The sequence below is a fragment of the Zalophus californianus genome, chromosome 2 (genome assembly GCF_009762305.2).
Source record: "Zalophus californianus isolate mZalCal1 chromosome 2, mZalCal1.pri.v2, whole genome shotgun sequence".
In the NCBI taxonomy this organism is placed as follows: domain Eukaryota; kingdom Metazoa; phylum Chordata; class Mammalia; order Carnivora; family Otariidae; genus Zalophus; species Zalophus californianus.
Genome location: NC_045596.1, coordinates 80806036 through 80830904, shown reverse-complemented (window position 1 = coordinate 80830904; position 24869 = coordinate 80806036). Strand labels below are relative to the sequence as shown.

General features: G+C 44.1%; 1 protein-coding gene across 8 annotated transcripts in view; it reads left to right on the top strand.

Annotated features, from left to right (window-relative positions):
* The window catches only part of TSPAN5 (tetraspanin 5), a 169197-nt gene that overhangs the window by 108628 nt on the left and 35700 nt on the right, over nt 1–24869 (top strand). Inside the window, exon 2 of one of the 8 annotated variants that reach the window (XM_027599704.2) lies at nt 4911–5164. The exons of the other annotated variants lie outside the window; for them this stretch is intronic. The gene's annotated coding sequence lies outside the window, so the exon portion shown is untranslated. The remainder of the gene's footprint in view (nt 1–4910; nt 5165–24869) is intronic. 8 annotated transcript variants of the gene reach the window in all.

Genomic DNA, 24869 nt, shown 5'->3' with positions numbered 1-24869 from the left:
GTGTTATCTCATGGTAGTTTTGATGTGCATTTCCCTAATGATTATTGATGCTGAGCATCTTTTCATATGCTTATTGGCCATTCCTAGATCTTCTTTGGAGAAATGTGTGTTCAAGTCGTTTGCCCATTTTTTGTACTTTATTTTTAAGTCCATTATTGTGCTCTAATGTTTTATAACTGTATGGGATGGATAAGCCAAACATGGTGAGATCTAGACAAAGGTACAGATTCATTTCCTCCCAAAGTATGTATTATTTGGGAATTATTGGGAAACTCCCTGAAGACAATTTAAAAACTCTTTTTTAAAGTCTGTTCTTGGGGCGCCTGGGTGGTTCAGTCGTTAAGCGTCTGCCTTCGGCTCAGGTCATGGTCCCGGGGTCCTGGGATCGAGCCCCGCATCGGGCTCCCTGCTCCACGGGAAGCCTGCTTCTCCCTCTGCCACTCCCCCTGCTTGTGTTCCCTCTCTCACTATCTCTCTCTCTCTGTCAAATAAATAAAAATCTTAAAAAAAAAAAAAGTCTGTTCTTACATGGAAATTTATATCTTTATGTATATATATGTTACATATGTAACATGGAAGTTTATATCTTTATGTATACATATATAAAATACCAGGCAAGGAACAGATGTGATTTACATACATTATCTAATGGGAGCTTTGCAACCCTACCAAGCACATCCGTGGCGTGAGAACACTTGCGCACACAGAGCTGAAGCCCTGTTGTCCTACTACATTGGGACTGATAATTAGTTAACTTGATGAGTCAGCTAAAATGATGAGGATACACGAAAAATCACACATGCTTTAGACATTTAATTTTAAATGAAAACATAATTTTTTAAACAACACGCTGATTTTAGCGTTTCGTTTTTTCCTGGCTGTGCAAATGGAGACCCCGATATTCTTCCGCCAGAGTTCTGTCACTTGCTATGAAATTTTGAGTGCCAAAAATGTTTTGATGTTGGCCTGGGCCCTTTTCTTTGAGGAAGGATCCTCTGACTGAAGTATCTTATTTAAACTTCAGCCACAATTTATTGGCTACAACTGACATTTACTTTTCTTTAAGGTGGATCTAGAATTTAGCAATACTTGCAGAGTAATCTATGTTCAGGATCTTTCTAGAATTTTTCCAGCCTTTTACAGTTGTCGCTCCCACACCTAATTCAACAGCAGATTTTTTTCACTGTTTGCCTTCACTGAGCCTTTACAAGGCATTTAACTTAGTTTTTACAGAAATGGCCCTTTTTTTGGCGTTCATATCTAATTGCTTTTACATGGTGCATGGATAGCATAAAGGCAAAGTAAATACAGTTGTCACCAAAATGTTTGAAAGGAAACACAGCTCACCTGGCATAAGCACACAGCTCCGTTGGTGGGAACAAACGTGAGCAGGTGTGTTGACATGGTGACCACGGTGGCTGATGCTTATATGGGACCCGCTATGTGTTCTAAGCTCTTTACATGCAATGACTCAATCTCCACGGAACCCCATCAAGTAAGGTACTGGTATTTCTTTTTCACAGACAAGGAAAATGATGCACGGAGAGATTTGCCTAAGAGTAGCCTTCCAGCATTCAACCTGTCTTAGGCTTCAGGCAATATATTTTGCAAAGGGAATGAGAACATTTTATATGGAAGTAAATCAAGAGCAAGGAGAGTGAGCAAGTGAGAGCGCAACTGTGTAGAGATGTCTGTCCCTTAAACGGAAACCCCATCTAGCACATAAAGACTTCTGAAACCCTCTTCATAGTACCCTAAAATTAGAATCTAGGTTTTTAGGGGTAGAAATGATCCCCATAACCTATTCTGACAGGATAACCAAGGCCCAGAGAGCCGAGATGATGTGCTTTACAAGCACTCACCTAGTTAATGGCATATTCTTCATAAGATTTAGTTTCCTGGCTTACTTCACATTTTCTTCCAGGAGAAAATGATGCACCACCAGGATATAATGTTCCTGAACATTATCCAGGAAATGAGATTCTCTCAGAGTTTGCCAAGAGAGAAGGAGGGTCGGTAGATGTGAATACCTCAGTGTTCTTGAATCCACATCTATATCAAGCCAGTACAAGACTTGGTCCAGAGAATCTTAGGGCTGGAAAAGGGTCTAGTGATGTGGCTTTAACCATCCTATCTAGAGAAGGAAGGAATGAGGCCAGCTGAGCACATACAAGGTAGGTGATGATACCTATACTATTTTACAGATGAGGAAGCTGAGCTTCAGAGAGGTCAAGTAATGTATCCAAAGTCACACAGCCAGAAAGAAATGGAACCCAAGTGTGAACCTAGTCTTGCTGAAGCTGAGGCCCATGGTCTTTGTGCCACCTCATGCCACCACCCCACAGGGCAGGGTAATTGTTCACCCTGCACAGTTGGTTAACAACAGTTGTTTGGCTTGTTTGGCAAATTCTCCCTAAAGCTAATCCTAAATATCTCTCTAGTTTAAATCAGTATCCTTCTGCAGTCCTCAGCAACAGAAACAATTGATCATGGTATTTGGATAATCTTTACATTTTGTGAATGAAATTGCATCTTGGATGGACATTTTTAAGCCAACCTGAGGGGAGAAAAGAAGACAGATGGGGGGTGTTTCGAGCGTTGGTAGAATCTCAGGGTAGGAGGAATCTCTTTCAGCTTGCCATTATTTATGTTCACATCAGCTGTGTAGCAGCTTCAGCCTCTGCTGGACGCTTCTCAGCCCAGGGATTAAGAGCCATAAGACCAAGGGAACTCACCGTATTAGCCAGCCCATTTCATCTTTGGCCAGGAAGTCACACTTACATATAGTCTTTAACAGGATGAAGCTTCTTAAAACATTACTTTAGATTTTTCTTCTGTTTATAAAAAGTAATATTTATAATAGAAACTTTAATAACTGTAAAAAGCTCATGCAAGAATATGAAAGCCTATGTGTATTAGTTATCTACAGCTGTGTAACAAATTACTCCCAAAACTTAAAGCAACAAACTTTTATTATCTCATGTGCTTTGAGAGTCTGGAATCTGATAGTGGCCTAGCTTGGGTAGTTCTCTCATGAAGTTGAGGTCAAGCTGTGAGTTGAGGCTATAGTCATTTGGAAATTTGGGGCCAGAGGGTCTGCTTTTAAACTTAATCATGTGGATGTCGGCAGGAGGCTTCAGTTCTTGCCATATGAGCCTCTCCATAGGGCTGTTTACAACATGGCTTCCTTCAGTGCCATGTTGATCTGAGAGCACTTGCGCTAGAGAGCCATCAGGATAGAAGCCGCAGTCTTTTATAAGCTGGTCTAAGAAATGGCATTCCATCACTCCTGTTGAGTTCTGTTGGTCACTTAACCAATCCAGGTATAATACTGTAGGAGGGGACTACACAAGGGTGTGAATACCAGGAAGTAGGGATCATTGGAGGCCATCTTGAAGTCTCCCCACTATGGTCTGTAAGGTAAAATTTTGTTAGGATGAATTACATGAGTTTTTACCCACTATTCCTCCCCTGCCACCCACTGAAGTTTACAAATATGAATACTGAAGTATTACAAAATACAAAAGATCACCAGGAAAAAAAATTGAAGGGAACTTAATATTCAGGGATGAATGCCCAGTAAACTGTTACCCCTTCTCCGATCCTGGAGGAACTGCCTGATTTTATTCCAAGTCTGTCATATCGACATGTGTATGGTTTGGGGAAGAGGGGAGTAATGGCAAAAGAGTGGATGGAAATCTCTGGATGTACTTTGGTCTTGAAGTCATTTGCGATGGTGGGAACATGAGATATGGGATGAAGAGTTTAGGATTCAGTCCAGGCTGTAACTTGGGAGAAGGCACATGGTTCCTGGACCCCTTCACTCTATTTCTGATGCAGTGTAAGAAGCAGAGGTTTGTAAGAGATTTCCAATTTTTATAAGTAATTATTTGATGAAAAAGATATAAATACTTCAATCATAAATGTATTGAAAGGGACTTAGAAGTTTTCTGGGGCGGAAAGAATTTTGTTTATGCAAAAACAATATACTGAGATCCAGTAAGAAATCCTGACATGTGGATAAGCAATAATATTCTACAGCCGCTTCTCAACTATTAAGTCACATAGATAATATAAAAAACTCATGGGTACATGGTAATACATTTATGAACGAGTGAGATTTCTATATCACACATGCAGGGCTTTAAAAAAAAAAAAAACAAACACATGCCTGTATAGTATTTTGGTGAATAATGGTAATGCAAAAGAGCATTGTAATAATCAAATTTGAGTGAATTCTTTCATAGTACATACAGCCAAAAGAAATTTATCAGTAAAAACTGGCACAAAACAACAAAATGGAATAAATTTGAATAAATTCCTGCAAAGGCAGTCATAAGACATGTTGATAAATGTTTCAACATGAACTGATACAAAGTATAACATAAAAAACTATTTTTGAAGGAGTTCCTATGTCATGCATTCAATAAAAGCAGCTATTTCATTGAATGGTAATTTGTGCATGCCAAGCAACGGGGAGAAACTGAATGTTTTCCCACCGTGGCTCAAAGCTGATGTTTTCATGCTGGCTTGGAGCTGCAGGTTGCAGCAATCACATGGACGGGAACCTTAGATGTCAGGAATAGCCCACATTTGGCTTCTGGTCAGCTGAGTGGTCCTCGGCCCCCTCCCATCTTGGGGGCCCTCTGGCAGACTAAAGCACCAATGCAGTGAACTGGTGTGGCCTCTCCACCGTGCCTCCCTCAACCAGAGGAGACCCATGGATCTCTTCATCCCAAGCCAGATGGATTGGTGGTCAAGTATAGAGAGCAGGCAACACAGCCATGAAGTAAGTACTCCTCCTTGGTTGGACTCTGAGAGGCCAAGCGTCCCAAGTCATTGTTTTGAATATGGAGCAACTTCATAACCAACAGTTGACTCCAGAGCCCTTTCTACATCTTTCCTTTCAGGCCTTGAGATCTGTGGTCTTGGAACAGTTGGTTCCTCTTCTGGGTCCAGATGTGGCCCCCTACGACAGTGTGAAGAACTCGAGCCTTCCCATAAGCATGTTTCCCCCATTGCGGCTCATGCTCTAGAAGAGGTTGTGCCAGACAGAGACATGATTTCAGGGCATTGAGCCGAACCCCTTACATGCGGCTACACAGCCCCCTTAGTCCTGCTGTCTGCTGGAATCCAGCCAACCTGGCTCAGCGCACAGGAGAAGGTAAGCCTAGACCTCTCTCCATGGCAGGCCGTGCCTCAGAGAAAATGGAGTGGACCGGGCCAACAGACTGCAGAAGCCACAGCTAGGCTTGTTGCAGACTTCCATGTGGGGTTCTTGCCACCTCCCAGGAGGCAGAGATAGAACTGGAGACCGGAATGTTGGCTTGTCCAGTAGTTCATGGCGGGGGGGGGGGGGGGGCGGCAGCAAGGAGTTTGTGGGGAACACGGAGTTTGGCAGCCGTTAAGACCTTTGGTCAATTGCATACTGCCCTTATGCCTCAGCTTCCTCACCTGTGAAATGGGGTACCTGCCTAATGGGATTGCGGTGAGGATTAAATTAGGTAATGTATTTAAAGGTACCAGGACTGTTTCTGGTACATAGTAAGGGTTTAGTAATTCTAGTTAAAATCTAAACGCTGTGTAATCCCATGTGAATCTAATCTTTCTAGTTTAATCTGTAAATGAAAAGACCCAGGTGGTCTGTAAAATCTTTGTTGGTTCTAAGTATCCCTTTCTCACATGAGCACCCATTCCTTCCTTCCCCAGTCCAGTGCCCATCCTGTTTCCGCTTCTATAGACTGAGTGCGGATGGAGTGGAGAGCACCTCTGGCAAGGTGGAAACAGCTGTGGGTCTAGGAGGCTCTGGCCTCAACCTGCTTCCTGGAGCTCTGTTGCCCCTGAGCCTCAGTTTCCTCATTTGTATGAAGCGGGGTAGCATTGTGTGCTGCACAGGGTGATGAGAATTCTTGCTAGACTGAAGGCACCTATAGTTTCTGGCACCAGCTGGTGACCAGGATGAAGTATCTATTATCACTGTCTCTCAGGCATCAGGGGGCCTTTCGTTCTTGGGCTCCTGAGCCCTGTCTACCTGGGAATGCTCTTCTCCCTTGGTCCCAGTGGGCCTTGTCACCTCCTGGCAGCACGCATCCATCATGTTGCCTAATTAGTGAGGAGTTGGCTGGGTGAACAGCCATGGAGGGGGCCGCGCCTGAGGCTTGCATAGCCTCTCAGTAATTCTGCCAGTCAGCCACCACATGTGAGGTACGATGCCCACCTTGAGGAACTAATGGTCTAGGGTGGAGGCTGAACAGATGTTGGTCTGGCTTTCTGACCAAAGCTGGGTTTAGTGTTCCTAGGGCAGGGTGGATCTCTTTGCTGGAACATACTGAAAATCTTAATCTTTCACTGTGATTCTTCTTAAGGTCACAATAGTTCTTGGTCTCAAAGCCAAAAGGTTCTGAACTATTACAGATCTAGGTTTTTCTGACAGAGTAAGATCTCTCAACCAACCAAATAGCACAAGTCGGTTTCAGATTAAACTCGTTGCTGAAGTCCTAAATTCTGGAGTGAAGTGGCGAGGATATTGCCGGCAGATCTCCCAGCTGTAACGCAGTGGTGGGTTGAGATTCTGGAGTTGGATGCCTGGGTGCCCACCCTGGGCCAGGTCACTTGTGTCTTTGAAGCTCAGTTTGTATACTTGCAAAGGGATGGAGTTAGTAGTGTTCACCTCTGAGGGTTGTTGTGAGACCCAGTGAAATACGATACAAGTGAAGTACCTGACTGCACCCTGTCTGTTTTAAGGACTCGAATAAATGTCGGCTCTTATATTTTACTTATAACAGGCATATCACTTTTTAAACTCACTGCTCGTGTCTGGCAGTTTTTTACTCTCTAGAAGTAATTGTAATCTTTTTTTTTTCCCCCCAAAAGATTGATTTCTTAGAGAGAGAGAATATACACATGAGCATGGTGGGGAGGGACAGAGGGAGAGAGTCTCAAGCTGACCCCATGGTGAGTGTGGAGCACGATGCGGGGCTTGATCTCATGACCCTGAGATCATGACCTGAGCGGACAACTTAACTGACTGAGCCACCCAGGCGCCCTGTAATTGTAATCATTTTCAAATTCTAAAGTAGGTTTGCAGGAGAAGTCTTTGATGTCCTTGATTTTTGAGTGCACCTGTCTTAGTTGAATGCAGAATAACCAAGTGGAGGTAGGCAGTTAAAAATATTAGCATCTTCCGGATCATGTCCTCAACTGCATTATAAGTGAGTGCTTGGATGTAAGGGCAGTACCTGCATTTGTGTGTGTGTGCTCTCAGTGCACGGATGTGGGCCACACAGTGGTGACAATGGTCAAGAGGCATTTGTGGTTTAGAGCTTGGGGGTCTGGAGGGTTTCCTGGTTTTGCATCCTGGCTCCACCACTATCAATTTGTATGGCCTTGGGTGAGTCACTTAACTCAGCTGTTTCCTCATCTACACGTGGGTAGAGTACATTTTCCCCTCGGGTCACTGTGAAGACTGAGATCAATAAGAAGCAATTTGTAGTGTGGTCATACTAAACTGGGAGCTGTCGGTACTCAGCAGGGCAGTGGGCAGTCTAGTCCTTGTATGTGTACTTTGCGATATAGCTCATTGGTGGTAAGCATAGCTGGGAAATACACAATGAAAAAAAGTCTGTTTCTCATTGAGCAGTGACTGAACCAGTCACCCATTTGATGCACGATCTCATTTATACACAGAATCTAAAAAAGTTGAACTCCTAAAAGCAGAGAGTAGCATGGTGGTTGCCAGGGGCTAGGGGGATGAGGGAAATGGGGAGATGTTGTTCAAAGGGTACAAAGGTTCAGTTCTGTGGGATTGAGTGAATCCTGGAGATCGAATATACAGCATGCTGAGTATAGTTAATAATACTTTATTGTGTACTTGAAATTCGCTAAAAGTAGATCTTAAATAGTCTCAACGCACCCACAATGCTAAGCCTGTGATGTGATGGCTATGTTAATTAGCTTGATTGTGGTAGTCATTACAATGTACAGTATATTAAAAACCTCACGCTGTACACATTGAATATATACAATTTTTATTTGTTAATTATACCTCCGTGAAGCTGGAAGAAAATGCAGATTTCAGGGATGGTGCAATGCTACCGCTGAAGCAATTAAGAGAGCTTTGTAGAGTTATCATGTGACACCTCCTCATAACTGGCTGACTTTGGGTTAAGTATGAAGTCTCATCATCCCAATCTGGCCTCTAGGTTTTTTGCTGTTTTATAGCACACACTTACGTAAACAAATGTTCTCTGTGTAAACATTTATGAAAGTCAAAATACCAAAACAGATTAAATATAGAACCAGGCTGGATGCCACATCAGTGTTTTAGTGGCAGCAAAAAACATCATCTGTTACATTTAATTATTGTGGTTAGTTTGAGTTTTGTTGGTTTGATCGTGTTGGTAGTTGATTTGGGAATGTCTTTGGGATTTCTTACCCGTTTTTCTGCACAATTAAAGAATATTTTAATAACCGTACATCAACATTCAGAGTCTGTGAGTATTTTAAAGAGGGTTTATACATCAGTTGAGAAGCCCAGACTCTCTAGATCATTCAGCGTGTGCAGAGAAGAGTCCTGTGCCCAGCTGATTTTTCCAGCTTGCTGGATGCTCAGCACACATTTCTCTGTCCAACTCGCACATTGGGCAGAAGAACACTTAAACCCTCCTGGTTTCTGTGTTAGGTGGTTGATTGGGTCACTCTGGCTATACGGAGGAGCTTCTTTGATTCTTGTGTGCTTTTAGCAGAAAGGGGAAAGATTTCGCTTTTTCATTGCTCGCTAGGTTCTGTGTTCCATCTTCTATTCATCAGACATAGCCACTTGGAAATTCTTTTTTTTTCCCTTTAAATTAGGCACACCATTATTCTATCTTCCCGTTGTTTCTTTTTCACATTTTTATATTAGGAAGTGTACTGTTGGCATGTTCTCAGACCCCTAGTGATAATATCTGAGCTTTCCCCAGGCTTGCTTTCTCTGGGAGCTCTGGGCTCTTCACAGATCACACCATTAGTCCTCACAGTGACTCCTGGAGGTAGGATGAGACAGAGCGTCTGGGTGTGGGAACAGGAGGGCTGGAGGGGAGTGTCTGAGGAAAGCAGTGGGTTATTCCTTTTATGTTAGCATTTCAGCTTTAGGCAGACTTCACCAAGTGCGCCTATTTTCATTCTTTCTTCAAAGCATTTTTGCAAGTGGTAACAGTCATTAACTTCATTGCTGCAGAATGAAGTAAAAGGGATACTAATGTAGCTATTGAGAAATGAGAACATTCACTCAAATCTTTTTAGGGTCATTAAGAAAGAGCAGTTTTAACTGTTGGTTTTGGTGTGATTTTTAGGATTTGGAGTGTCTTTAAATTGCTCTTAAAGTCTGAAATTGAGTGATCAAAAGAAACCCCCTCTAATAATGTGTCTCGAGTCTCTTCAGTTTAGCTGTTTAAAGGTGCAAGATTAATATTCCTAAAGCTCAGCTCTGATCATTTCAAAATTTTGTTTTATTTCTTTTTAAACATTATGAGCTTTGAAGTCAAAAGCCCTGGCTTCATTTTATGGGCCGGTTATATAATCTGTCTGATTCTCACTTCCCCCTCTAGTGGAAATAATAATACCCACTTCAAAGGGTGGTTGTTACACTTAAGCGATATGTGTGGGATGCTAAGCACAGTAGGTGTCAATAAAACTAAAAATAAAAAAGTCAGAAGCTGAAAACCTTTAAGGACCTCTCTGTCCCTACAGTATAAAATCCAAATTCTTTTTAACTTTTTGAAAAATTTTAAGTAGACTCCACACCCAACGTGGCACTTAAACTCACGACCCTGAGATCAAGAGTCATATGCTCTTACCAACTGAGCCAGCCAGACTCCCCCAAATCCAATTTCTTGGATACCACGTTCTAGACCCTCCACAGTCTGGCCTGGAATAACCTAATAACTGAGTTGTTCATTTCCAGCCAGATAGACAACTTCACTCTTTTCCATAAAATCAGTGGTTTTCAAATTTTTTTTTTTTTAAAGATTTATTTATTTATTTGAGAGAGCAAGAAAGAGAGAGAGAGTACATGAGAGGGGGGAGGGTCAGAGGGAGAAGCAGGCTCCCTGCTGAGCAGGGAGCCCGATGTGGGACTCGATCCCAGGACTCCGGGATCATGACCTGAGCCGAAGGCAGTCGCTTAACCAACTGAGCCACCGAGGCGCCCCAGGTTTTCAAATTTTTGACCAAGGCCCTCAGTATGACATATATTTTATTTAATTTTTTAAAGATTTGATTTATTTGTCAGCAAAAGCAGGGGGAGCAGCAGGCAGAGGGAGAGGGAGAAGCAGGCTCCCCGCTGAGCAAGGAGCCCAATGCGGGACTCCATCCCAGGACCCTGGGATCATGACCTGAGCCGAAGGCAGATGCTTAACCGACTGAGCCAACCAGGCGCCCCGACATATATTTTACATATGAGACAAGTTTCATGAAGTGGTCCTTCATCTTGCCTCATGAAATACATCCTATTCTGTTTCATTGAAGAAGGAAATTCTGGTCTTGACCCACTAAACCTGCTATCAGCAGGTTTTCAGACCTAGTTGAAAGACACTGATCTAGAAGGGCTCTTCCTCTACATTTCCTGAAATTCTACCCTTCCCTCGAGGCCCATACCCTCCTGTGAAATCTTCCCTCATCTTGGCATCTCATGACCTTATCCGAACTTAACGTTTTTCTCAATCTCATTGATGGCATTTACTGCAAATTGGCTTTTATGTTAATTATTGATTTATAACTGACTTCTGTGTCTAGATGGCAAGCGCCATCGGGCTTGGTCCCTGTGGTCATTTATCAACCTGTGTGGGTGGGGGAGGGGATCCTCCCCACAGAAGCCCTCTGAGGGGTTAAGAAGTCGTGTAGTGGCTTGGGTGCTTCGCTCCCTTTATGCTGACTTTGAAAGCCATAAAGTCAGTGCGTGTGGAGGGGTCAGGGTGGGGGTGGGCAGATTCTTGCCAGGACTGCTGCCTAGATTGGCCATTTTATCAGATGGGATTCTTTGTGTATCTGGAAACGAACGCTATTAGGTTGGGGTTGTGATTCCAGCTTCTAAATAGAGATTCTCCATTTCCCTTTTCCTGACATGACTGGATCTCAGAGGCTTCTTTCAGCTAGGACGGTATGTGAGCCAAGATCATATATCACATATTCCTCCCTGCGGAAGCACAGCCTGGGATCTTGAACCCTTGAGCTTTTGCACTGTGGAACCCATAACGATTTTAGCCCAGGAGACCTGTATTTTATCACCCCAGACAGTTTTAGATACGTTTCCGTGTGTGTTTGCTGCTCTGTAGACCCTATATGTGAGGGAAGTTATACACAGTATTGCTCATGTGGAGCCTTTCTTCTGCAAGGAAAAAATGCTGTATAGGCCAGGAGAGAATGTTGGTTTCTTAACTAAACCCCCTCTCACACACCTGGAGCCCAGTTTGGAGATCCTGACTAATGATGAGATTTAGAGATATGCAGGACCCATTTTATGTTTACACAAATTATCTACCCAAAAGTTGACCTCATTTAAAGGAACTGATTTAATTTAGGATAGTTATTTCTTTCTCTTTTAAATCTAATTTCAGAAGCTTGAGTGAAATAGTAATAGATACCAGAGAACTATCTGTGCAGTAATGTAAATGAACAAACCTAGACACAGCAACATCGGTCTTGGGACAATACACGGATAAAATACATTTCAGAAGTATCTGGGAAATCATAGACTTAAAAACAAATTACTCGTCACTGCTTGCTTCATTAGATGTTAAGAAAGCACGCTGATAACGGCATAATGAAATCCAGTTAAAGTTACTGATGCACAGTTTTTATAATGACTTTCTTTTTAAAGAGACTGATGGACCTTTAGGTTTCTGTAGAAAATCTGTTCACGCATAGGCAATTTTTTTCTCTTTTGAGCGTCAAACCCTTATGGGCACTTATGAAGTGAGTTTAGCTTAATTCGGTGATCAGAGAATTTGCAGACATGCTTCCTTATATAGAGTCTCTCCCATCCAGTCTGCCATTTAGCAGAGCTCAAATGTGTGTCCAAGGAGGCAGAATTGGTCCCAAAGGAGATTTGGAGAAAAACTTCCTTCAGTATTTAAGGTGCTTGACAAAGTCATGTTCACGTGGAAGTCCGTTCTGAGATGAGGAAGTTAAAATCAGGTGGCTTATTTTGCATTGCTGGCTGAAAGCCTGTCTGATGGGATTGGCACGGAGCACTAATTAATCACCCAGGGTCTCCTCATTCACTAATCACATGGCATGAAACTTCCCTGCTGGCTGAGACTCAAGGGCAAACTGTGGGCTTCCAGCCAGCTTATTTTTCATAAGTATTATGGTACCTCTAAATTAATGTGAACCTAATATATGCTGTCAGTGGTTTACTTTCCCATGGTGACCCTCTCTGGTTAAACAGCTTTCAGTGAAATCTTATATGGAGAATGAAAACAAGTTCCTTGCAAGAGGGGGGGAAAAAAGGAAGATTTAGAATCCTCTTTGTAAACCTTTCTTCCCGTGGCATATACTATTTTGGTTCTGAAAATAATCTGGATTAATTGAATAATGTGCAGATGATATGATAATTGCCTTTTGTTATTGGAAAAGCGAGCCTATATAATGCTTAAAGACTTTTTCCATGACCTTTTTAATTGCAATAGTAGTGTGTTTATTGAGTGCATGCTGTGTACAAAATACAGACCTTAATTCATTAGTTCTCACGTCAGTCTTGTGTGGATGCCATTTACTGCCTCCATTTACGGGTAAGAAAATTGAAAGCCTGTCAACTTGTCTAGGGTCCCATCTAGTAAATGCTGGGGCCCAGAGTTGAACCATGGTTTGTCCACCACAGGGCGTGCTCATTTGATGGTGTTACAGTGCCTTTACTCTCCCTTTTAACTTGAGGAAAGTATCAGTGGCCTTAGTCTTTAAAGACATCATTCCTATTCCCATATTGGATTCTTACATTCATCTGAATTATTTTGGAAGCATGTTGATCTCTAGGACATTGTTTTATGACTTCAAATCATTTTAATATGCACCTTTGTTCAGAGAACAAAAAGTTGTGGGCATCTTTAAACCAGAGGAAATAGGTGCAGCTTATTCATAAATCACTCACACTATTGTTCATCTTGAGACACTTCCAGACAATTCTATTAGAAGAGGAAAATTCCAGAGAGCACATATATGGATCGTTTCCAAGGCAGTGCCTGTTGAGAACCCAGCCTTCCATCCTGAAGCTGTGAATGGTTTGGCTGCATCTTGTCTTATATGTAAATTAATTTCTAAGAGTCTGTGTAATAAACTCCTACATAAAGGAGTGATTTGTCAAAACCCATTTCCCTTGTTAAAAATACCTAACTAGAGAGAACAGGTTGATACTTAGGGGTTTATATAGGTTCTGTGTTAAGCCAATACTTTTCTCCTTAGTATGCAGTACTGATGTTTTTGGTTGAAAAGAATCCATTCCGTTTCTTTTTATCGTGTCATGAAAAGTTGGAAAGAGGAAAAACTGAGCTGAACATACAGATTAAATAACTAAATGGTGCCTTCAGTCCGCCCTTTTGTTTTCAGACATCCCCCTCCCCACCCTTTGTGAGTCATTGAGCCAGTAAGACTGATCAAAGATGCCTCAGTGTATAGAACATTTTATGTGGAGGTTTATTTGTCATCCACAACAAAAGACTAATTGCCTCTAGGCCTTCTTTCACATGATAATCAATGGGTTTGGATCTCCTGGGTGTGCTCCATGCATCCTGCATTCATCTCTCAAGACGTTTTAGGTTTTGCTTGAATATAAAGCATCAAAAAGATGACATCAGCCCAGTAAAAATATTGAGGGGATTTTAAGCATGAGGATGGAGATGTAAAATGTTCTTGCTCGACTTGACGACTTGATCAGAATTATGACTTCTCTGATAGCTATTCAGAAGGCCACGTGGCATTTCTAGGACGAAGCACGTTTCTCAAATTTTAGCATTTCAAAAGGCCCATGGGGAGAAAATTCAGTTTTTATTTTAATATGAACTCTCAGTTCTCAAAGATGATTTCTTGGATGCCTATGTTACTAATGTTATCAGTAAGATTTTATTTTAAAGAAACATTCTGAATTCTAATGAGGAGTGGTATACTCTGAATACAGTTTCCTCTAGGGGCTCCTGGGTGGCTCAGTTGGTTAAGCAACTGCCTTCAGCTCAGGTCATGATCCCGGAGTCCTGGGATCGAGCCCCGCCTCGGGCTCCCTGCTCCGCGGGAAGCCTGCTTCTCCCTCTCCCACTCCCCCTGCTTGTGTTCCCTCTCTTGCTGTGTCTCTCTCTGTCAAATAAATAAATAAAATCTTTAAAAAAAAAAAAAAAAAAAAAAACTGCAGTCATGTTCTTCTGGTGTTCTTTAACAAGTATTTCCAACTAAGGTTCAGTGTTTACCAAAATTTACCTGAAATATGCAGTTATTTCTTAGCAGTGTTTTTAATATTTACGATCAAATGGGAATACTTAAAGAATTATACGTTGACTAAAGACATCTGTTTAGGAACAGTCACTTTTCCCCCAGAAAATGTATAGATATTATGTTTCTTAGAAAAGAAAGTAGATTATATTTGGCAAGACAGAAGAAACAACAAAATTTTAAAACCTACAGATATGTGGACAGAGTATTTTGCGTTAGGTTAAATAGAAATGCAAATTTCTCTGCCTCTGCCTTCTCGGAGCTGACTTCCAGTAGGGCAGACCAGAGACTCCGGTGCTGGGGAGCAGTCTATTGGGTGAAAGGGAAACACCAGCTCCTCTTCTGTAAAACAAGAACACCAAATGTCAAGAGCTGTGCAGGGTCTGAGATTTTGCCCTACCTGCCAAGTGACATGTTACCTTGCCCCAGTGTCATGGATGCTGACAGAGACACCAGACTCCTAAGTCAGAGACATAGGACTTTATCAATCACAGCACTACTTGTAGCCAGAGTAGCAGTAATTTTCATACTCTTTTCCTGAGCCCCAGTTTCTGTAGGGTGATACAGAGAAGGCCAGTTGACCACTGTATACTGAATGAGTTGTGTTACAGGAGGGGGTCCCTGAATTTAGGAACCCAAAACTTTTATACTTGGCAGTAAGCCTACCTGATTCTTTGCAGGATCTCTTCTAGGAAACACTGTCTCTGTCTTCCAGGGCTGTCTGCTATGCAAATTTTCTTGAGGATAGTCTGTAACAAATGACTCACTTCAGTTCCTCCCCCATAAGAAGAGCAAAAACTTGAGGAAATGACCTCCTAACACAAAATACTCTGGTAACACACCAAATAAGCACAGCTTCCATGAACGATTAGTGTGTGCCAATTCTTAAGGGCTGGATGTGCACCAGATGACATGGCCAGAGGCTACATCGTGTGACTTACCCTGTTGTTTTAACAGATTGATAAAATGGGATATTTTAATCACATCAAGTATCTATTTAGCCTATCCTTTTCAAAATATCTTCCTTTGTGTTGGATCACCACAGCCCTGTGTAGCTGGGGCAGGTGGTGGTCTTCTCCATTTACGCTTGAGGAGACTGTTGTTCAGTTACTTGACCAGATTTGCACAGCTAGTTAACATCCTGGTTGGCACTAAACCTGGGGTTTCCTGACACCCAATCTGTTGGTCTTTGAAGCGCATTGCATAACTGTTTCCCTTTGGTCTCCTACACAAGGCGAAGGACATTACCGGCCACTATAGAGGTGACCCCAGGCCAGTCCCAAGTTCCTTTTTTGATCAATGCCACACCTCCCAACCAATCCTGGGTCTTGCCCAGCCACACCAGGCACTAGGATTGTCTTGTGATGGTGCCAGTGGTGTCCAGAGTCAGGAAACTAGTTTGAAATAAGGGAAGTTACTTTCTGTAATGTCTTCTTGTTGTTCTAAGTTTTATTTTCCGTTTAATTGAACTTGTTGTTTTAAGTTTTATTTTCCGTTTAATTGAACATGAGCAGTCTCCACTGTTTCGGCCCCTTTCTCTGCCTGACTTCATGTATACGTACAGGTGATGGATTCTCCCTCTGTGGGCTTTGGTGACCCCTCCCTTTCTTAATTCCCACCACCCCTCTGTCTCCTTCTTTGCAGTCTCCCCTTGAAAGTCCCCTCTGAGTACCTCCCCATAAATCTCAGTGTTCTCTAGGACAATGCCTTGGCTCTCTTCTATACAAAGTCTTTATATGGCCTCAGCAATGACCACAACAACACTTAAACCGAGCACGTTCTATGTGCCAGGCACTGCGCGCAGCACCTTGGGTGCATTATCTCATTCAGTCTTTCCAGTGACCCTATGAGAAGGATACTGCGATTCTCTGTATTTTATAGAGGAAGAAACAGAGAACCAAGAGGTTCATTATTTGTCCAAGGCTAACCTAAGGTCGCCTTGGGCATGACCTTGCTGACCAGCCTCTCGGTCCTCATGCGTCTGTGCCAGGACATTTTCACCTGCGTGCTTGAAAGTGAGCTCTAAAATTGATCTTGCTCCCTTACCAGTATTCCTAACGTCAAACTCGATGGTGCAGCCTGCCAAGTTGCTTAAAGTTAAAAGCCTGGAAGCTTTCTTAGATTCTCTTCTCTTCCCCATCTCCTGCAAGTAATCCCCTCATTCATTTGACAGATATTTAAGATCCGCTGTGGAGCACACGTTGTGCTAAGTTTGGGGGATGCAGAATGAACTAAACAGACAAAACCCCCTGTTCCCGTGGAGCTTGTTTTCACAGAAACGAGTATCTCTCTTTTCTAGATCTGGACATTGAGGACTGGGGAGGGTAAGTGACTTGCCCAAGGTCACATGTTGAAGTTTCAAACCCAGGCATTCTGATTCAAGGAACCACGGTCTTAGCCTTACACCCTAAGCTTCTTGTCACGATGTCCCATAGAGTCTTCCCCTTAACCTCTTCTGTCTTCATCCTCTTGCCACTGCCACTGCCTTTGGGGCCGGTGTCCTCATCACCAGGATTACTGCAGTTACCTCCCAACTCGGGTCACTGCCTGCATTCTCACCTCCCTTTGGTTCATTCTCCGTGCTGTACTGGAATGATTTTTCTAAAATGCCATCTTATCCTGTCACTGCGCTAAAACCCTTGGTTGGCTTCACCTAGCTTGGCGGTGCCTTGGTTTCCCCAAGACACAAACAGCCTGCAAATACTAGGCCCCTGCTTAGCAACCTCCCACCCAAAGGTTCTCAGACTTTACCACGTATTGCCAGTTACCTGGAGGGCTTGTTAAAACAGGGCTTGCTGGGCCACACCCTCAGAGTTCCTGATGCCGTAGGTCTGGGGCCGCCTGAGAATTGCATTTCTAGCAAGTTCCTGGGTGCCGCTGGAGCAGGACCCACACGTGGAGGAGCTCTGTTTGCCGGGGTCCAGGCTGACGATCCCCGCTTCAGGTCCGGAAGCACATGCCTGCTCTGAGGGACATGCTCTTTCAGGCTCTGATCCTTCTGCCGGAGGTGGTCTTCCTGCCTCCTTTCCTCTAGGACACCATTCAAGTGTCCCTTCCTAGGAAGCTTCCTCTGACCCCACGGTGATCCTCTGGCCGCGCCTGTGTTTCTATGGCAATGTGTGTCTGGGAAGGCTCCGCTACTCCCTATGTGCGCTGTGGTTTCCCTTGTGTGTTTCCCACCCCCTGCCCCCCTCGACAGCTAGCTCCTTAAGCAAAGAGGTCATTGGTTACGTTCTTCACCTTTCTATCCCGCGCACCTAGCCGAGTGCCTGGTGTATATTGAAGAGACTCAGTAAATGAATTGAATTATATAATCCTACTTGTGCTTTAAAAAAGAGTAATCCTATTTTAAGTTTCATTTGCATTAACCTTTAAATCTTGCCCAAGATGTTTTTTAAAACCTGAGGATGTCTCAACACCACACGGGACACATCTGAGAGCATTAAACTTTCCAGGCTGCCGTTAGCTGGAGCTGCATGGCTCGGCTGTTTAGTACAAACGGCAGGAGCTTATCCCCACGAAGGCTGATGTTTGTAGATAACTTCACTTCTCATGCCTCTGGCTTGAAATACTTGAGTTATCCCTCCGTCCTCCTCAGCCTTTAGAACATCCCTCTGGTCTGTTCTTAGCCTTGGTTTTATCTAATCAGAGGGCTACAGATGGAAGAGCCCAGGCGATGTAAGCCTTGCTTTTACCGAGACAAAGATTAGTGGGCTGTAAATTTGCAGCCTCCCTGTTTCCATCCAGAATTGCATAGCTTAATCCCTCCCGTTCCTTTCTATGTGCCTGCATTGCCTGCGTAATTTCCAAGAAGAATATAGGTTTTATTGCCTGCAGAGCCCTCCCCTTTTCTCTCCCTTCCCAGCTCACGTTACTAGTTCTTGCCAAAATGCTAAGTTCCAAACTTGAACAAAGGAATTTCTGAACGAGATTGTCCCTGGGTTGTAGACATGTCTTCAGGGGGGCGCTTTGGCCTTCTCTTGGTGTGGTACAGGTCAGAGGCAGAGAGCCCTTCCACCCTTTCTGGGAAAACAGGAGGAGAGAACACAGGAGCCACAGGAGAGGCTCCTCTCCTCCCTCTTATCCTCCTTCCAGGCTCCTGCTTTGGGAACCATCTCTTGTGCTCTAACTGTATCCTTCTGCTTCCAGAACTCAACAAGCAGGCAGAGGGCATCCCTTTCTTTTCTTTCACGGGGATGTGTGGCTGAATTATGTATACCTTCTCACACCAAGTGACCACAGCTCTACCCAGTAGTTCAGAACCACTAGAGCTTCTACCCAGTTATTTGGAAAGGAACACCCCCCTCCGCCACATCCTTATCAGTCTCCAGAGCACCGTCATGCTCATGCCCGTTCGGCACGCTTTCCTGTTAACGGGGACTAAGCATGAAGGAAATTAATCCAGTCTCTTATTTGTTGTCTTAGGACTTTCCTGGTTGCAAGTAACAGAAAGCTCCCAAAGTAGCTTAAGCTAAGATGGGAGGAGGGAGGCGTATCCTAAGGACCCAGGGCACTGCCTGGGACCCAGGACCAGGAAGTGCAGTCACAGGTGCTGGGGATAAGGACCACTCTGTAGTGGTCAGGAATGGAAGTTAACTCCTGGTTTCTCTCCTACCTTCTCCATCGGATGCTTTTTCCACCGCACCCTGGTCTGTGCTAGCATCAGGGAGACTGGGGCTGACAAAAATCACTGTGTCCAGTACCTGATTCCTGGGGAAGAGAGACTCTTGTCTCAGCCTAGTATTTGTTGTAACGGCTCTTCCTGAGCCACATGTCCCACCTTGGTCAACTCGTCAGTCTAGAGAGGGTGGGGGCGGGGGAGTGATCCTCCTTCACAAACATGGATGCGGGGGCCCATCCTTGGGGGCCGGTTTTCAAAAAGGGAGGGTGTAGATTGAGAAGCTACCCCAACCTCAATATTGGTTATAATTTATATCCCACATTCTTGCAAAAGAATTCTATTTTTAAAAGTGGGCATAATGAAACCAAAACCCATTTCCAAAGGAGATAACACAAAAGGAGTGCTAAAGTTAGGGAGAGGGAAGATGCATCAAGAAGCCCCGATGGGAAGAAATTTTAACATGGGATTTCAAAATTAGTAGGTTTTTAAATTCTGGGTCCGCGGGTACCCCAAATTCCTGAGTCAGATCACTATGCTAAATAGAAAAGGTCTTAAATTAAGCATGATCTCAGTATTCGGACTAGAGTTTATTCATTTCTTTTAAATGCACAGGCATGCTTGTGTACACTGTTCCCGGAAGGATCCTCCAGCCGGGGTCAGGGGAGGGAGATGATTAACGGGAGAGCGGAGCTGCGGCCTCCTTGCTCCACCGGGCACAGGTGCTCTGGGTCACACAGCCCGAGTCACTTCTGTCTGAGCACAGACTGTGTCACCCCTTTACGATCCTCTGGGTGGGTGAATATCAACAAGGGTCCGGGTGGCGGGTGGTGCAGAAGTTCAGAAGAGACGCTTCAGATCACTGTGAATGAGGAGGTTTTCTCCTACTTGGAGGAGGCAGGGCTCGAAGCAGGGCTTCATCTGGCCCCGCTGTACATCTGGCAGGGAGGCTGTGGGAGAGAAACATGAGGAAGGGGAGGGCGCTAATAGGCACAAAGTACTGACCACAGGGGCTCCTGGGCTGCCACCCAGTCTCACACGATCACATTGACCCCGACCGTCATTTTGTGCATTTCCTTAGGTGCCCTGGTTATCTCCATTAGACAAATGCGAACCATGGGGCTCTAGGAAGTCAGGAAACCCTCCAGTGCTGCTTTATCTCCCGCAGGAGATCCCGGTAATGACTGGGGCTTCAGAGCCTCACCCCACCTGGGTCCTGTTGTCTCAGCCCCGGGGCCCTGCCGGGCTGCTCCTTTGCAGCACTCCCCCTGCCCCCATATCTACCAGCCAGCTCCTTCATCTTCGTGTTTTTCCTCTATGCCTAGCTTTCTTCATGGACGCTTGCCTTGGCCCTCTATTTTAATATCGCAGCCCCTCCTTCCACCTTGAGCCACATTTCAGTCCCTTTCTGCTGCTCTCCCCTCCCCCAGTGCTGCTCACCTTTTAAAATTCTGTATTGTCTACTCATTTATGTTTCTTTGTCTCGCTTTTCCCTCCCCGTCCAGCCCAGCCAGAACGTCTGTCCCGCTGCAGGCACTTTTGTCTGTTTTGTTTCCTGATTTGTCCCAAACCCCTAGCGCGCAGCCGGGCTCATAGGAGATGCTCAGATAAGTGTTAACGAACGAAGAGCCTTTCCCGAGATCACAGAACCTCGGAGCCCTGGCAGGGGCGCCCCGCGGGCCGCGTGTGCTCAGGTGTTCAGGCTGCATGGAGGCTGTCGGGGCCAAGTGACATGAGACAGGGTGACCCCGGCTCAGATGGGGAGTATCCTGTTTACAGGTTTGGGCTCTATCTGTCAGGCCATCTTCTCATGAGGGTTCCACACCGTTTGAATGCACCAGCTGGGACGCGGGGACCCAGTGGCAGGATTGGGATTGACTTTCTGTGTGTTGAACTTTCTACACAGCCCAGGCTTACTCCTCTGATGTGGCAAGAATTATGCCTGGAGGCTTTTTATTCCTAATATCAGCCCTTCTCTATAAAGGCAACATGTGTTTTGTTAACCTAAGTATTTGGCACACTTATGTGAACTGCACCCCCCCCCCCATCCCTGCCAGAACTGGAGTGGTGGTCACACGAAAGTGTCAGCAAACATCTATTGAAAAGTACGTGTGTTGTGGTTTAAGGAAAATACATTTTTTTTTCCTAAAGGCACTCTTTCTTCTGTGCCAAATGTTTTCAATGAATCTCTCCTGTTTATTCAGGCAGAGCTTAAAATTTTTTTTTTAAACTTCATCAGAATGTCGAAGGAAGAATAGTTCCTTCCATTGTTGTTTTGGATAATATTTTTGAGGCTCTAATTTAGGTGAGAAGATTGACCTGATCTTTATTTTCCTCTGTTGTGTTTACCTTGCTGCATTGTTATTTTGAGTCTGTTCACGGGATGCTGGGCAGATGCCATTGACGTAATTGTTGTTTTTTAAAAAAGCAAAGAGGATTGAAAATGTCTATTTAGGAGTTGCCTGTGACCTCTAATGTACACCTGTACATTATTGCTTCCATTTATGATTACAAGTAGGGGGAGGTAGATGTGTGTATAGATTTTAAATAACTTATTTTTTTTAAGTATACAAGCTGAAATATGCTCCTTTATAAAGAGAATTCAGATGGCTGGCAAAATACCATAAAAGGAAGCTGTCCTTCAGAAATGCCACTAGATCTTAAGCTAATTATGAAATTGGCACCTGAGATTTATTTCTGTCAGAGAGGACATAAGATGGATTTTGAAGAGCCGTAGTCTCCATGTAGAAGGTGCCAGAAACAGGAATTTTCCTTAACCCCTCCCTCTCTCTCCTTCACCCTTGCCCGCGCTTCACCAAATCGAGCCATCACTGTAGATGTCAGTTTTACTTTTAAACAGTCTCAGTTCCATCTTTTTCTTCACGTTTCCATCCAGGACACAATCAGGTATTGTCTGCGTGACTAAAGCTGCCTCCTTCCAGTCCCTGTGTGTCCAGTCTGGACTCTCTCTTATCTTTTCTGCAGCCCAAATCTGATAAAGGTCCGTGTCCTTGCCCCATCCCAGCCCACTACGCACAGATGGCCCTTAGAAGACTTCCTGTCACTCTTAGCGTAATGACTGAACTCCTTGATGTGCCTTATGAGGCCCTGCATGAGCTGGTCCATGCTCATGTCGCTAATGACCCACCTGCCACTTTCCACCCATTCTCCACACACCAGTCACACAAATCACCCTTTAGACATTTTTACTCACTGCGTTCCTCTCACCACAGTGCCTTTGCATGTTCTCTTCCCACTGCCTGAAATACTCTTCCTTCCTTTCTTTGCCAGTTAACATCCTCTCATCTTTCAGACCCCAGTTCCTACCTCCCTGACATAGGGAAACCCTCCTGGACTGCTCTCCGGGTCAGGTGTTCCTCTTTTGTGTGTATTGGCCTTAGTTTCTTCTCCTTGATAGCACCATCAAGGGCACTTTTGTCTTTTATGCTTTATTTGATTAACATCTCTCTCTCTCTCTCTCTCTCTCTCTCTCTCTCTCTCTCTCTCTCTCTCTCTCTCTCTCTCTCTCTCTCGACTGTATAACTCAATGGGGGCAAGGACTGTATCTATATTTATTACAAGAGAAAAGTAGTACCTAGCACAAAGTAAGAACTCAAGAATATCTGAAGATTGTAGATGGATGGATGAGTGGCTTTTTTTAAGTTGTCTATTACACCAGTTAGAATGGGGCACTGTTCTACTTCCAAGGTGTTGGAGGCTCAGCTCCGACTGAAGCAGCAGATGGAGAAGGAGATTTTCTGTTTGCAGTCCCCAAAAGGGGGCAGATGTGTCCTTCCCGACAGAGACTCCCAGTTGCCCTGGTCACATCCTAGGGCCATTTTCCTCTCTAGCTTTTCCTGAGTGTCAGCTCTGCTGGCTTTTATGCTGCCGTCCCCAGGGGGCTTCCATCAGCATGCCCCTCTGTTTCCACCTAGGTCCAGTCTCCATTCCAGCTAGGAATATACACCTTTGCCCAGAGGGCCTAGAAACTCAAGGGGCGATTTTGAGTCTTAGGACAAGAGTTTCAGGAAAGTACTAAAACAGTTTTGAGCTTGGGCTGAGGACTCAGATCTCCTGAGCAACACGACTTAAGGTTTCTGAGGTCTTGTTTCCTTATCTATAAAATGGGGATAATATTAATTTTAATATATTCTATTTATTTCGAAATATCCAAAGTTTATAATTTCAACATATAATCAGTAATAAAATAACTACTGAGGATTTTCCATTCTTTTAATTTCTAATCAAGTCTTTAAAATCCAATGTGTGTCTTACGTGTGTTAGCACACTGCAGCGTACACCAGCCATAGGAGCGGCTGTCTCAGTGAATTCGTATAAAACACAGTGCCTAGTTCATACTTAGCACTGAACAAATGTTGGCCAAATTACTGGTACTCATTTTAAAACATCAAAATTTGGGTGGTCAAACGTTTGTACTGCACGTTTGCATCTGTTGCCACGTGGGGTGAGGCCTCAAATCTGCTGTGGGGTGCCCCCCCACCTTTCCAAAGGAATGAAGAGTTGACTTTAAGTGTTCTTCCCCATTCCCTGGAAGTTGGCCTCAAGGTTTCGGAACGAGGTCAGTTTGGTGGTTTATGGTCGACTTTTCTTCTGGAGGTGGGAAAGGGGAAACAGCGTGCCTCAAGTGCTGCGTGCCTGTCTCTGTTTTTTGGCTCTTTTCTGTTTAATTATTTGAAGCTGGAACAACTTGATTTTAAAACAAAACATATGGGCTGAGAGTAATTGGGAGGATGTTTGCTAGTGATGTAGCACCGAAGGTATGCACAGTTGAGGCCCCGGCCCTGCGCCGCTTGCTTGCTTAGGTAGTGAGTGCTTTTCTTCACTGTGTTTTTTCTTCACATTTTTAAACCTTGTTTGGAGAGTCACAGTTAAAGCAGGAAGTATTAGAGCAAGACTGTAGAGGAAATTGTCTGTGAGTCTTCTTTAAATTCTGATTCCCACCCCCCTGGGGGGAAGATCAGGGGTTTCCAATCTGTTATTATATGATTTGTGAAGGAAAAGGGGTTTTCAAAGTGCCCAGAAGAGAGGAGAGCTTCATACAAAGAGGGCAGAGTTGACCCACCAGTTGAATTTCTCTGTTCTTCTGGGTCACTCCATTGCTGACACGCACATGGGAATTTCTGTTCTACAACCAACCAGTCCTTGTGTGAAGGCAGGGTTCTCATTGTTTAACCTCTTCAAGTCCGCTTTGCTTGCTGGGGAAGGAATAAACGATGCCCTCGTCATATCACATGTAATTCTAACCTAAACGCCTCTACTTTCTGTCATATGGGGGAAAATGGGAATTTTTCAGGATGAGTAAGAATGCATACTTTGATTCAGTCTCCTCTTGGTTCACATCTCTGCTGCTTCGTTCAGTAGCGGTGTGCTTCTAAGGAAATGAAACTCTGTAAGCCTCATTCTTCCCTTTCTTAAAAAGGGGTTAATAACAGTGCCTCTTCCACAATAAAATTGTGGTGAAGCTTAAAAGAGACACTTCATGCAAAGCACTAATAATAGCACAGAGCCTGTCCAGTAATAAAAAATAAATGTTAGCGATTAGACAGGAGTCCTCCATGGGGACATGTCCCCCCCAAGAGGCACAGCTGACCGTGATGTTCTCTGCCGCGCCATCCCACCCACTGCTTGTGGTGACGGTGACTAAGTACTGCACCAGGGAAGGTGGTTGACCATTTGTCCATGAAGAGCTTTAGCTGTGAGAAGGTGAGGCTTTTCTCTGGGATGAGTTTCACATCAATGGGCGTGAAGTCAAGCACTCTTGATTTCAAGGTCTGGT